Raw genomic sequence first — 14,336 nt, forward strand, 5'->3', positions numbered from 1 at the left:
TAAGCTTAGGAGGTTTTTCATGCAGGTCCCCACATCTGTACCCTAGAGTTCAGAGTGGGGGAGGAACCTTGACAAAAGTGATATTGTACACTTATCCTCACTCCTTTTGGCCCTGTCTTGCTCATCTGCCCTCAAAGCGCTGCAGCTGTCTTCTCAGCAATGTTTCATTTCAGCAGTTCTTTTGGACGCACTGTTCTCCCAAAGGTTTGCGTTTCTCCTTTGCTCAGAGGCTCAATGTTTAATGTTTCTCCTCTCCCCCATAATTCATGGCCAACCTAGAGGATGTATTCAGGCTTGCTACACAGAGGAAGGCTATCAAACAAGGGGCTGAAAATCTGAAGGGGTTGTTTGCGAGAGCTAGCCTGTGTAATGAATAGTTTACTGCAGCTTGGGGTTGTTTGCCAGAGCTAGCCTGTGTAATGAACAGTTTACTGCAGCTCTTGTAAACATACTAATTAAGGTTTAGTCATGCTAAACCTCAAAACCGCTACTGTAAAATGTCTGCATTTATTGATTGTATATGGAATGAAATAGGAGGCCCTATCTACAGTTTAGCCACTACTGTGATAACGGTTAACAATATATCAACCATCTCACACTGAAAAAGTACCTGTGGCATAAAAGCAGTAGGACCCTGTTCACATGTGTTTTGCTTTGTAGTGTGTCAAATCACTGTCATTATACTGCTCACCAAGAATTTTCTATGCAGTGCTGCAGGCTTCTGCTATATAGTTTTGATTCACCTGCAAATTGGCTTATCAATTTCAGTTAGAGAAATAGCTTTCACAAGTGTTTTCACTTTCAAAAGTGTTTGCAGAAGCATTCTAATGCAATAAATATGATCTGCATTTTGTTTTCATTTTTGGCCACAATGTACAGTATCAGCCACTCCTCTGCTAAGCCGTGGAAGAGCCAAACAATAAGTGGGCGTGAATACAAATATATATGTGTGGCATTGCTTTGATCATAACAATGTAGTATGTCTCTGGCACATATTTGATTTGGTAGTGTGGAAAATATTACTGCTGGTGAGATTCAACACAAAGAACAGTATTTCTGCTTGTTGGGAAATTTCGATTGTGTCTCTTCGAGACCTTGTAATGGATGAAAAAAATCACGGTGACCAATACACAGAGAAACTTATTGCCGGTTCTGTGATTGATCTCACACAGTCAGACAGTTCCAAAACTTATTTGCGGTAATGGATATGATAAGAATATGAAAATGCTTTGTGCCCAGTTCATTTCAGGATAGGATAAGGATTGGAAAACAACCTAGAGATAGTTGAGGATTTCAGTAAATATTGTTTTTAAGCCTGAATTTAGGGTTGGTAATGATAAGTTCTGGGCTGAGAGCCCTAGAGGCTGAATTTCTCTACTTATCTACAGAACAAAAAGATTTAGTGCATGCAGCAGGGGTACAAATTTCCCCACACCACTAATATGTTTTGACCCCATCCTGGAGGGAGAACCCTGGGATGAAAGCATAGTACTATCCATCCATATCCATTTAAGCCTTCAGGTCTCTTGCTAATAGGGGAGCTAGTTAATGTCAACTATGGTAGTACTTTTTATAGTGTAGCCTGGGTTGAGACCAGAATCTCATTTCACATAGGCCATGAAATGGCACTGAAACGGTAATGACTTCAATTCATGATTGTCTTACACAGGATTTGAACCTCTGCCCTCAAGGTTCAAAACTCTACTCCCATCTATCCAGGTTGTCAAGCAATTTTTAAAACCACATATGCAGTAGTTTCCTTGGAGCCCTGGAGATTTAGATATTGTGCAGTATAGTGCTAATCCTAAACATTATAACAACTGAGAATTCAGGTGCCATTCGGTGATAGATTTTCAGTTGTTGGTAAGCTGGGATCTGTTTTATTTTATATTTATACTCTAAATAGCCCAGTTCATTACCATGGACTAAAAAAAAGCTACCAAAATATCATTTTAAATATAAGCAATACAAGGTGGGAGAGTTAATAACTTCTGTTGGGCTAACTTCTGTTGGTGAAAGAGTCAAGCTTTTGAGCTTACACTGAGCCCGTCATGTAAGCTCAAAGCGTCTCTCTTTCACCAGTGAAGTTGGTCCAATACAAGATATTACCTCACCCATCTTGCCTCACTAATATCCTGGGACCAACAAGACTACAACAACATTTTAAATACAAAAGTGTTTCGAGGGGTATGAGAAAAAACCAACTCAAACATTAAGATTTTTGCTCTTTGATAACTTACAAGTGGTCAGTTCATTGAAAATTATTTGTTTTCTTTAAAGTCTGAGACTTGGATTAGGCAAACTCAAGAGTCCCATCCCCAGCTGCAAGCTCACCCTCTTGACTGGACCACTTATAGAAAGAAATTAAATAATTACTGTATTCCTGCTTTTCATGTGAAAGCCCCTTTGCTTTGCAGCGGTAACCTATGGAGAGCTTCATTAAAATCAATGGAGATATGAATATGGGGGCGGGAGGAAATTAGGGCAGCATTTAAAAACTTAAATGATCTATTTTAGTATCTGAGGGATCTATTATACTAGATCTAGATCTAGACCAATTCCCTGTGGACATTTCATCCACTTCACAAAAACCCCATATAATTTGCTACCATTGGCAGGCTTTGCTCAATAAAGGCCCAAGTCTGGGGTATTGCAGGTTAGATGTATTTTATGCTTGAAGAGCTGTGTTGGAGAGTTGATACAGTGAACTTACCCTCACTGAGGGCCACATACCCTCCTTGGATGTGCATGGGCCAAAATCCTTTTGAGGTCACTGGGAGCTAGTCATTCACATCTGAAGAGAAATATGTTCTATATGCCGAGACTCTCACTAATTATTCACTTCCATGAACACTATTCATCAATAAGTTTGAAAGAAAGCTCTTCCCACATAGACCCTCCTACTCTACGAAGTGACTCATACAAGTATCTGAAGATGGAATTTGGCCATAAATCCTTAGACTTCTCTGTATCCCTTCGATCTATCTGCAGTTTCATTATTGTTGCTCTTTATGTGGTATTTGACTTAATCTATAGAAACAAAGCAATGCAGCATAAAAATGGGGAGATAAAGAGAGATGTACTTGCAAAAGAACTTCTAAGCAGAGAGAAATGCAAGAAATTAAGTTCTCCTGTGCAAGTGAGCTTTAAACAAAGGCCAGGTATTTCAGGACTAAAAATAAACTGCTCTGTTGGGTTTTTTTTAATCACAAATAAAGCTGTTTAAAAACATAACAGTTTCAAGATTACTGTTTAATTATTTAGACACACAAAAATGAACATCAGAATTTGATGGTGAAACAACTGAAAAACAAACATTATCCCTGACCAGAAATACTTGTATTAGTGGTAACATAGTTAAGTGGCATACATAATTATCTAGGGCTCAAAATTCAATTGTAATTCATGCAGGGTGTAATTTGCAGAAAAACTATGTACCATTTAAGTCCTGATAAGATCTGTTTTGAAGGCATAAGTGGGATCTAACTGGTGACTAGGTATTGAGATGGCCCGATGGATAGGGCTATATGACCATCACTGCATACAACTTACTGACACCCTGATTCTGCAGACACTTAAACACATGCTTAACTTTATGCAGGTGAGCATAAATTGAAGCAATGTGACTAACTGATAAACTTTAAAGGATGCTGTTAAGTGCTTTGCTGGATCAGGGCCAGAGTGCTTAGTACCTCACAGGATCAAGCCCTATAAGAACAGCAGAATCAGCCCTTTAATTTAATATCAGTCCATTTGTTCTTTCTTCGCAGGCCAAACCTTGTAAACCCAACTAATTCTAGTTGGAAAGAATTATGAGAAATTTCACATCAATAGGTAGAACAAGTTTAAAGATATTTTTAATTCATCTTTTTCTGGAATTCGCTTTCTTTTCTGACATAATACAGCATGAGGATTATAAGTATCTGCAGAAGAGTAATTAGAAATGAAACATTGCCAACGTTATTAAAGCAGACTGATCAACTAAAATAGATGTATATTCCAGTCCCAGATGACTATGCCATTTTATTTGTGTGGATATAACAATAGCAATTAGAATTAAAATAGAGCAAAGGTTAACTGTTTCAGTTCAGAGACAAGGACAGATTCAAGTGAAGCAAGTGCCATCTACACAGACAAGGCAGCATGATTGTGTGACAGGTTATATGCAGAAAATAGAATATACTATGCAGCAATCATCATTAAAATGTTGGGCCAGATCCTGTTCTGCACCACGGATGCTTTGTGTAACTCTGGCTGGGCAAAGCTTAAAAGCTTTCTTAACTAACTACCTGTGGATTTTCTCAGCCAAGGAAAAGGACACATGGCCAGAACACTGCTGAGCTCTAGTTTTCTGGTTTCTGCAACAGTCCTTGGGCCACTGCTGTTGGTACCACCTAGAGCAACTCTGAGGAATAGGGAGGTGCAAAAGTGTCTTAGTACTATCTTTGTAAAACTTTGTATGCTCAGAGGATCTGGTCCATTGTCCTTTAGCCCTTTGCAAGTAATTAATGTTACTAGGGCAACCCCCCAGTGGATTTAAGTACTTAAAAGTAATACATGCTCACATTTTAATGGGGTCCCCTTTAGTTGCAAAGTGTTCTATTTTAGGACCAAATTCTGCCAGAGCACTGAACATAGGTGTCTTTCAGAATGCCAGTGCCCACAAGGGGTACTCAGGACAGAAGTCATCCCACCCCAGTTCTTGAATCCCTAGGTATTGGTCCAAACTGTCCCTCCTTACCACAGGAGCCATGATGGGGCTCAGGAGTCAGGGGACAAGATGCCTATATTTTGCATTTATTTCCCCTGATCTAGCAGTGGCCGTTCTGCCTGGCAGGAATAACTATTACTTCAGCTTTTGGTGGAACTGTTAATACAGTACAAAGCATGTGGGTGTTAAGCTTTCAGTACCAAAAAGGTATTTTTACTTAAGCAGGCTCTGTTGGTTGACATAGGAAGTTGCCTCAGTAACCAGACTGCAACTGCCTAAATCTCTGATGAGCACTTTATGTACCCAAGTAGCCTTGCTAAACGTGTATTCTTGAATTTGGTTACTTAGTTTTTTTATCTATTATTTTACTGGTTGTTAAACCTATGTTTTAAAAAAAATTAAAATAATTAGGGAAGATCCTGGCCTCATAATTAGAAAATCAGAGGAAGGGGAAGGTGTGAGAGTGTCTCAAACAAAGACCAAATAAATGTTAAAACTCCAGCGTCACCCTTGCCTGTTGGCAATCTCACCAAGAGGCTAACGGAGTATGAAGTATCTCTTTGAAATGTTTTTTTAGGTTATATTTAAAGCATGCTAGTAGGACAGTATGGTTGTGGTCTGTATTTCTACCACACACACTGTACCTCCTGCGTGAATGAGCAGAGGATTTCACTTGATAGGGCTGTGAATCTGGCACCTTTAACCAAAACTATATTCACTTTACATAGATGCCCTCAGGCTGGTGACTTGCAGCACAAATCTAACATTCCCAGAGAACTACTTTCATGAATTAGTTCAAGAGAAATTGTGTCAGTAGTACAAAGGGGGCAGTGAGACAGGAAAATAAATACTAAACACTTTATGAACCTTTAGACCATACCCAAATTTGACTACAACTTACGTTTCTGAGATACTTCGGAATAGAGCTGATCAGCTTATCAACTGCAATAAATTACCCAGCACATTTAATGGTTTGTAAACTGATCCTGGTTTGTGCAAATATATTAGTTACTCATGTGCATTCATCAAAGAATTTATACAAATAGTTTTTAACCTAGGGATTTCTTGTGGAATGTTCATTTAGACTATTCGCTATAGCTTAAATGTACACCTGCACAGGGGTGTGAATTTCATTCTATTTTTGTTGTGTTATTGGTCACATGGTATTGTTTCTGATCCCTGACTATATGATTGAAACATTTTAAACAGGACACTAACTGGACAAATTTCAAGAACAATTCTGTACCAGTACCTTTGTCTGAAAGCAAATAAAAGCATTCATAAAAAGAGCAGCTATTCTCTATGTGTTGGTGAGAACAAAAGTCCATTTGCATAAATGTTTGCCAATAGCAAATAAAAAGGTCAAGGATCCTAACAGCTAGTGAGAGTTGGTGCCCACTCTCTCTACCCCCACCAAACAAATTATTTCTGCAGTTTCCTCATCCCTCACTATAAGCCAAATAAGCCAAACTGTATAAAACATAGGTGCGCTTTCCCCTCCCTCTTGGTTCCTCTGCTTTAACTCCAATCACTGTTCCTCTACTTCCTCAGGATCTCCTGGTAAGAATGGACGTAAGCAAACAATATACATTTTAATATAGCCAAATGTAAATGTAACCCTAGGAACAAAGAATGTAGGCCATACTTACAGAATGTGGGACTCTATCTGGGGAAGCTGTGACACTGAAAAAGTTTGGGGGTTGTGGTGGATCATCAGCTGAACCTGAGCTCCCAATGCACCTCTGTGGCCAAAAGGGCTAGTATGATTCTGGGATACATAAACAGGGAAATCTCGAGTAGTAGAAGAGAGATTATATTACTTCTGTACTTGGCACTAGTGCATTTGCTGCTGGAATACTGTGTCCAGTTCTGGTGTTCACAATTCAAGAAGGATGTTGATAAATTGGAAAAGGTTCAGAATGATTAAAGTATTAGAAAACATGCCTTATAGTGATAGATGCAAGGAGCAAAGTCTATTTAGCTTGACAAAGAGAAGATTAAGGAATGACATGATCACAGTCTCTAACTACCTATACAAGGAACAAATATTTGATAATGGGCTTTTCAATCTAGCAGAGAAAGCTATAACACAATCCAACGTCTTGAAGTTGAAGCTGGACAAATTCAGACTGGAAATAAAGCATACATTTTTGAAAGGGACAGCAATTGACCATTAGAACAATTTATCAATGGTCATGGTGGGTTCTCCATAACTGGCAAGTTTAAAATCAAGATTGGAGTTCCTTGATGGAGAGGATATGTTCTAGTTCAAAAGGAATTATTCCAGGGAAGTTCTCTTGTGCTACACAGGATGTCAGACTAGATGATCACAATAGTTCTTTCTGGCATTGGAATCTATGAATCTTCTTCTGAAAATAAGCTGGCAGCCACAGGTAACAGGCTTCCTTTCCACACACCCGCCTTTCTTGGCTCCTCTGATTTTTTTAATCCTTTTCCCACAGATACTTTCCTTCAAGGTCTTTCCATATCCTCACTGCTATTTTTCTAGGCCATCTTATTTTCAATCTCTCTTCCCTCTTTTTCCACTTGAATACCAACTATACATCAAGGTTTCTTTGGGCATTCATAGGATTTGATTGCTCACCTCATCTCTACTTGCCAAAGGTGAACACCTCATTTGCTGATTGATCTCAGATCAGAGTGGTGGTGTACTGTTGGCTACAATCCAAATTGATTCCAGAAGCTAGACAATCACTATGGTGTTTAGTGATCCCTCAATGCTTATGGTGCTTGCAAGTTCTCTGTTTTAGTTCATATTTGATTCCAGCACACCTCCCAAATTCTCTGCCTGGGAAGCTCCTTAAAGACACAGTCCCCAATATTACATCTTTCCTTCCATGCCAAAACTTAATAACAATAACACTTAGAAACCCCAACATTAATATAATATACAAATACTTATAACCAATGAATAAACTTGCTAACAACATTCAATTAGTCTTTGAGGTGCCCTGCACTGTGGAGCTCCTGGGACATCTAGAGATCTGCTGGTGTCAGAAGGTGGCAAGTCCACTTGTTCTGGGGCTCCATTGTCTCAACCTGCTATAGTTGTTGCCCCTTATCTTCCTCCTTTCTAGGTTTTGATGAAATTGTAACCTATTCCTCCTCATTATCATAGAATCATAGGACTGGAAGGGACCTTGAGAGGTCATCTAGTTCAGTCCCCTACACTCATGGAAGGACTATGCATTATCTAGACCAGTGGTTCCCAACCTTGTTCTGCCGCTTGTGCAGGGAAAGCCCCTGGCAGGCTGGGCGATTTGTTTACCTTCTGCGTCTGCAGGTTTGGCCAATCGCGGCTTCCAGTGGCTGCAGTTCGCTGCTCCAGGCCAATGGGAGCTGCTGGAAGCGGCACGGGCGGAGGGACATACTGGATGCCACTTCCAGCAGCTCCCATTGGCCTGGAGCAGCGAACCATGGCCACTGGGAGCCGCAATCAGCTGAACCTGCAGATGCAGCAGGTAAACAAACTGGCCTGGCCAGCCACAAGCTTTCCCTGCACAAGCAGCATAACAAATTTGGGAACCAATGATCTAGACCATCCCTGACAGGTTTGTCTAACCTGCTCTTAAAAATTTCCAGTGATGGAGATTCCACAACCTCCCTAGGTAATTTATTGCAGTGCTTCACCACCCTGACAGTTAGGAAGTTTTTCCTAATGTCCAACCTAAACCGCCCTTGCTGCAATTTAAGCCCATTGCTTCTTGTCCTGTCCTCAGAGGTTAAGAAAAACATTTTTTCTCCCTCCTCCTTGTAACAACCTTTTACATACTTACGTGTTCATTTGGGGTGAAAATCTTATATGACTGTGGGGCAACCTCTTGTGACACCACTACTGTTTACAACCATTGTGTCCCATCATAGATATGCATAGTGTAATTTTTGTAAAGTGGTAGCACACATATATATATATATATATATATATATATATATATAGGCTAATCTGTCTCTATACACGTACACAAGCCCCTAGTGACTCTGATATCAGTTTCTAACAGGGCAGGCCTTTTTGTTCTTTCAGTAGTGTCCCTATGGGTGGTCCACTGAGGTGTGCATGCACGCAATGCTCTGTGGATCAGAGAGTTTTGGCAGCAGTGTTCTTTTGATCCCTAGCCATCCTCATACCCTTTATGAAGGGCATATAGTGCTGCAACAGATTAATTGCCCTCAGTTCCTTCTAGACTGCCCTGGCCAGAGACAGGCATTTGGTAGTGCTCACTTGGTCAGATACCTCCTCTTAGTTGCTTTTATAATTTTATTTTATTTTTATAACTAAACGGTTTATTCTTTTACCTACTTAGAGTTTTATTTCATTGGGGAGGTTTTTTTTTTTTCTTTTTGGCCTCCTGCTACCCACTCGCCTTTTTGAGAAGCCTTTTTGGCTGGGACATGCCTAAGTCTCAAGACTTTAAATCACTTGCTGAGAGCCCTTCCCAGTTAGTGATGGCCACTCCCACTGTATCCACTGTCTTGGGGATACATCCATGTCCTCAGAGTGCAAAATTGGCACTAGTTTTAAGATATGCTCCAGGAGAGACAGGAAGATTAAACTTAACCTGCTCATGATGGAGTGTTCTCTTTGTCTAGCTTCGGATCCAGGCCTGTATAGTGACTTCAGAGACCATAGTTCCCCATTAGTGTCTGGTAGACCTGCAAGTGGCATGGGAAAGACTTCTACCAAAAGGAGTATTTAATCTCCGTAGAATAAAACATAGCTCTAAGAGATCTGCCTTACTGGAGATTCTGCACCCGATACAGGCTTCCACAGAGGCTTCAAGCAGTCTTGGTGCTGAGAGCTGTAAGTCAAAGTCCTCAAACTCATCTAAATCTCATGGTACCCACCGTTCAGTACCAAACCCTCTGATACAATCAAAACATTACTGAGGTGGTAGAGACTCTCTCTCCACCATCTACTGCATCTTTGGTAACACGACCAGCAAATGTCTGCACTGCCAGCATCACTCTTGGTACCACAGGCCTCAATGTTCACAGCCCACCATATTTCTGAGCAACCTGACCTAGTACCGCAAGAGTTCCGATTGTCCTCTCCAATGAACCCAAGTCTCATTTACTGAGCAGAGTTAGACACCCTTTACTTCAACCATTGCTATCTACGGTACCTCCCCTAACACCAGTATCCTGATTCCCTGGTACCCATACCTAGAGAGAGACAGACCATCGCTCCTCAATAGATTTTGCAGGTGAGAGCTCTTCAGATGCACAAATTGCTAATCAGGGCTCTTATGATTATCTGACTAGACCAGACTCTCCTGAATCTTGAAACTGTTTGTCATCCACAATAGACAGAGGGGACATAACAGCTTCAACGGGGGAGGATGAGAGAATATTTGCCTGAGGAGTAGCCTCCTCATCAGTTCTCCAGTCTTGCTCTTTGCATGTCTCCTCCTGTGCTGGGGATTGCTGTCGGGGAATGGAGGGAATTGGGGAAGGCTGTTCCTGGTGTTCCCTCAAAGTGCTGGGTACAGCAGAGGATTGCTGGTGGTTTGCAGCCCAGTGGTCCCAATATGTCCAATATTGGTCAGACCAAAGAGAGTGCTGAGAAGGTTGAGGCCGTATGAGCCTAAAAATATTCCTTGAGAGAGCAGATTCAGGAGAGTCTCCACGGACTTTTGCGGTAGAGAAGAAACTGAGGGAAGTTCGTCCGTCGCAGCACTATACACTTTTCAATGGGGCATGAGGATGCCAAAGGTGCATGGGTGGACTGAACGAGTGCTGCTGCTGAAAACTCTGATCAAAGGCACATGCATACCTCGAGGGGGAACACCCAGAGGGACGCTCCTCTCTAATAACTCCAGTTGCTGTACAAGGCAGTAACCTCTCCTTTTTAGTTTTCTGCTGAACAAAATATAGCAGCTGACAAACCATTGTTCATTAGTGCCATTGTGTAATTTAACAGTGCTAAATGCAGATCAAACTCCACAGCCTTTTTCAATAGGCTGTTTCAGTGTTTATTATTTTGACATTTTCCACCAGCCCGTTGGATTGCAGATAATGGGCACTAGCACTTATATCTCTAAACCTGTACTTCACTGCAAACTTTGCTTGAATTAATGCCCACTAAACTGTGGCCCATTGTCAGAAATGACTATGTCAGGTATATCATGTCTAGCAAAAATAGATTTGATATGCAGAATCACCTGCTAAGCTGTTTTAGCTTCTAGTAAAGCTGTCTTAGGGCAGTGAGCACAATGAGTCTACAACAAGTAAATAAACTTTCCAGTTAATATAAACAAATGTATGCCTGCTTTGCTTCAGGAAGCCATTTTTTCCTACAACAGCAACATGAGCCTTTTTGCTTGCCTTGGTCTGTATTTTTGACATATGCAAAAAGCCTTAACAGTTTCCTCACTGTTGCTGTTCATTTGAGGTCAGTATAAAACATCCCTTCTCTTAGAGTTTTCAATCTCTAAATGACCTTCATGTATTCTTTTGAACATATTTTTGTGTAACTGTAACCCACATACCTTCTGGGTGTTGTGTTCTGTCCCATCTAGTGGCACCAAGAGACCACTTAGAGAGAGAGAGAGAGAGAGAGAGAGAGAGAGAGAGAGAGAGAGAGAGAGAGAGAGAGAGAGCAATTAATGAATCTGCTGTACAGTCTGAGCTAACTTTTAGCTCATGCCATAGACACTTATGCACTAAGCTCCAGAGGTCCCCAGTTCGATCCCACCCGCCGACGACCGGGGTCTGTCAGTGTTACATAACATTTTAGGAATCACAGTCCTGTTGCCTTTAAGCAAAATCACAGCTAATACTGAAAGTTTTCCCTTACATTGGTAATAGGGGAAAAGAATATGCTGTTCCAGCCACCATGTGCTAATAGCCTTAGTTACTTTCTACCAAGTGTCATCCTGAGCAGTTTCTCTGGCAATCACCAGTGTCTGTGTTGCAATATGATCTTTTTAAAAATCAGATTGATATACAAAATCTAGCTCTGGATTTTGCTTCATTACACTTTTGTCAAAAGCTCTAGAGAATGTTTCTGCTAACACCAACTCATGGCCAGGTTTTTATTCAATTTGTAAATCACACAACTGTAAATGAAAAAATATTCTCTACATTCTCAGAAAGGTGTTGGCCAGGTCCTTTTTGACAATGGTAATCAGTGGTTTATAGTCACTTTCAGTTTACACAGGCCTGCCATAAATGATGATATGAAACTTTTAATATCCATGAACAAGGGTCAAAATCTTTCTCTATTTGAGTGGATTGACACTCAGTTTTTGTTATGGCCTGTGATATATGAACCACTGGTCTCCAGTTTTGATCATATTGCTGTAAGAGCACCCTGACAATACTATCCTTGGAGACGTCCAGGGCCAATTTAGTTTTGTGCTTGTTGTCACAGTGCCTGAGGACTGAGACCTCTTTAATTGTTTCCAGTTTCTCACACTCTTTAGTAAGATTTGTGTCCTATGTCCATTGGACATCTTTGCACAGTAGCGGTTTTAGGTTGCTGGTTTGGGCAGCTAGATTACACACAAGTTTCCTTACATAGTTCATCAGTCCAATGAACCTTTGTCTCCCTTCATTGTCTATGGGGGAAGGCATGCTGGTGATGGCCTCAGCCTTACTGTGATCTACCGGTTCACCTAGCTATATTAACTTCTCTTAAAGGTATGTTATTTCCATTACAAGGAATTTACATTTTTGTTTGTTTAGCTCTAGCCCTGCAGCTCTGGTTCTTTCCAAAGCTGCTCTGAGCATCTGTTCATGCTCATCTGTTGTTATTCCCCAGATCAGAACATCATTTGTGTCAACCTGAGTACACTCTACACCATAAAAATGTGTCGGATTTTCCAGTGAAACACCTCGGAGGCAAACACAAATGGTAGTCTGTGGAAACAGTGTATCCCAAAAGGAGTGTTCAATGTACACAAGTTGAAAACTATTTTGGCATCAACCATCTCTCCGTTAATCTTATTTGTAATGTCTGTATTCCATGCAATAAGGAAATATGTAAATTTTACTTTATAACTTTGAAAATCTTGGCTCTAAACTTGTGAATTCAGGCTTATTTTACAATAGGAACTTATGTCAGTATAACTCTGTCTCTCAGGGGTGTGGAAAATCCACACCCCTGAGTGATGTAGTTGTACTGACCTAACCCCTGGTATAAACAGCGCTGTCGATGGGATGACTTCCTCTGTTAACATCACTACCACCCTCTTGGGAAGTTGGAGTTCCTACACAGATGGGAGAAGCTCTCTTGTTGACATAGCTAGTGTCTTCAATAAGTGCTGCAGCCATATAAGAGTAGACAAGCCTTCAGATGGGAAGGAAGTTCCACCCCCACCCTCGTTCAGAGCTATCAAAAATCACATGGGACATTAAAAAACTTCACAATTCAAAGAATTGGTGGATGGCCCTATCGTACCTTAGAAATGCTATGTGCAACGGAGTTCATCAAATGTAAAAGATAAACAGGGTCACTAGAAAATTTATCATCTCTTAGCTCTTTGAACTTTCACAGGGCCAGAAACACTAAACTGAAGCCAGAGATCCCTGGATCTGTCATGAAAGACGTTTTGAATTGACAGATCTCCAAAACTCTCACTCTTAGGATTTAGATTGCAACTCATTTGTGTTATATGTTGCTTACTTTAACCTGTAAATAACTCTGATTTGTTTTTTCCTAGTTAATAAACTTTTTGATAGTTTATTACAGGGTTGGTTGCTGGTGTTGTCTTTGGTATCAGATCTTGGGTACCAGTTGATCTGGGGTAAGTGTTTCCACTCCCCGACCTGAAGCAAATACTCACCAGCAAATATACACCAGACAACAGAAACACTAACCCAGGAACCAATCCCTGAAACAAACCACGTTGCCAACTCTGTCCGCATATCTATTCAAGGGACACCATCATAGAACCTAACCACATCAGCCACACCATCAGGGGCTCGTTCACCTGCACATCTACCAACGTTATATATATAAGCCATCATGGGCCAGCAATACCCCTGTGCCACGTACATTGGACAAACTGGACAGTCTCTATGCAAATGAATAAATGCACACAAATCAGACATCAAGAATTGTAACATTCAAAAACCAGTAGGAGAGCACTTCAATCTCCCTGGACACTCAATAACAGACTTAAAACCATTCTTAAGACCATTCTTCAACAAAAAAACCTTCAAAAACAGACTTCAATGAGAAACTGTAGAACTGGAATTAATTTGCAAACTTGACACCATCAAATTAGGTCTGAATAAAGACTGGGAGTGGATGGGTCACTACAAAAAGTAATTTTAGCTCTGTTGCTATTCACCCCTTCTTGTCAACTGTTGGGAAAAGGCCACATCCACCCTAATTGTATTAGCCTCATTAGCACTGACCCCCCCAATTTGGTAAGGCAATTCCCATCTTTTCAAGTGCTGTGTATTTATACCTGCCTACTCTATTTTCCACTCGATGAATCTGATGAAGTGGGTTATAGCCCATGAAAGTTTATGCCCAAATAAATTTGTTAATCTCTAAGGTGCCACAAGGACTCCTTGTTGTTTTTTCATGGTAAGACTCTTATACTGATCCAGGAGTTCACATTTGTCCCTGGGTTGGTGAAATCTAATCATGGAACAT

The sequence above is a fragment of the Lepidochelys olivacea genome (assembly GCF_965140295.1).
Source record: "Lepidochelys olivacea isolate rLepOli2 genome assembly, chromosome: 6".
Lineage (NCBI taxonomy): Eukaryota > Metazoa > Chordata > Testudines > Cheloniidae > Lepidochelys > Lepidochelys olivacea.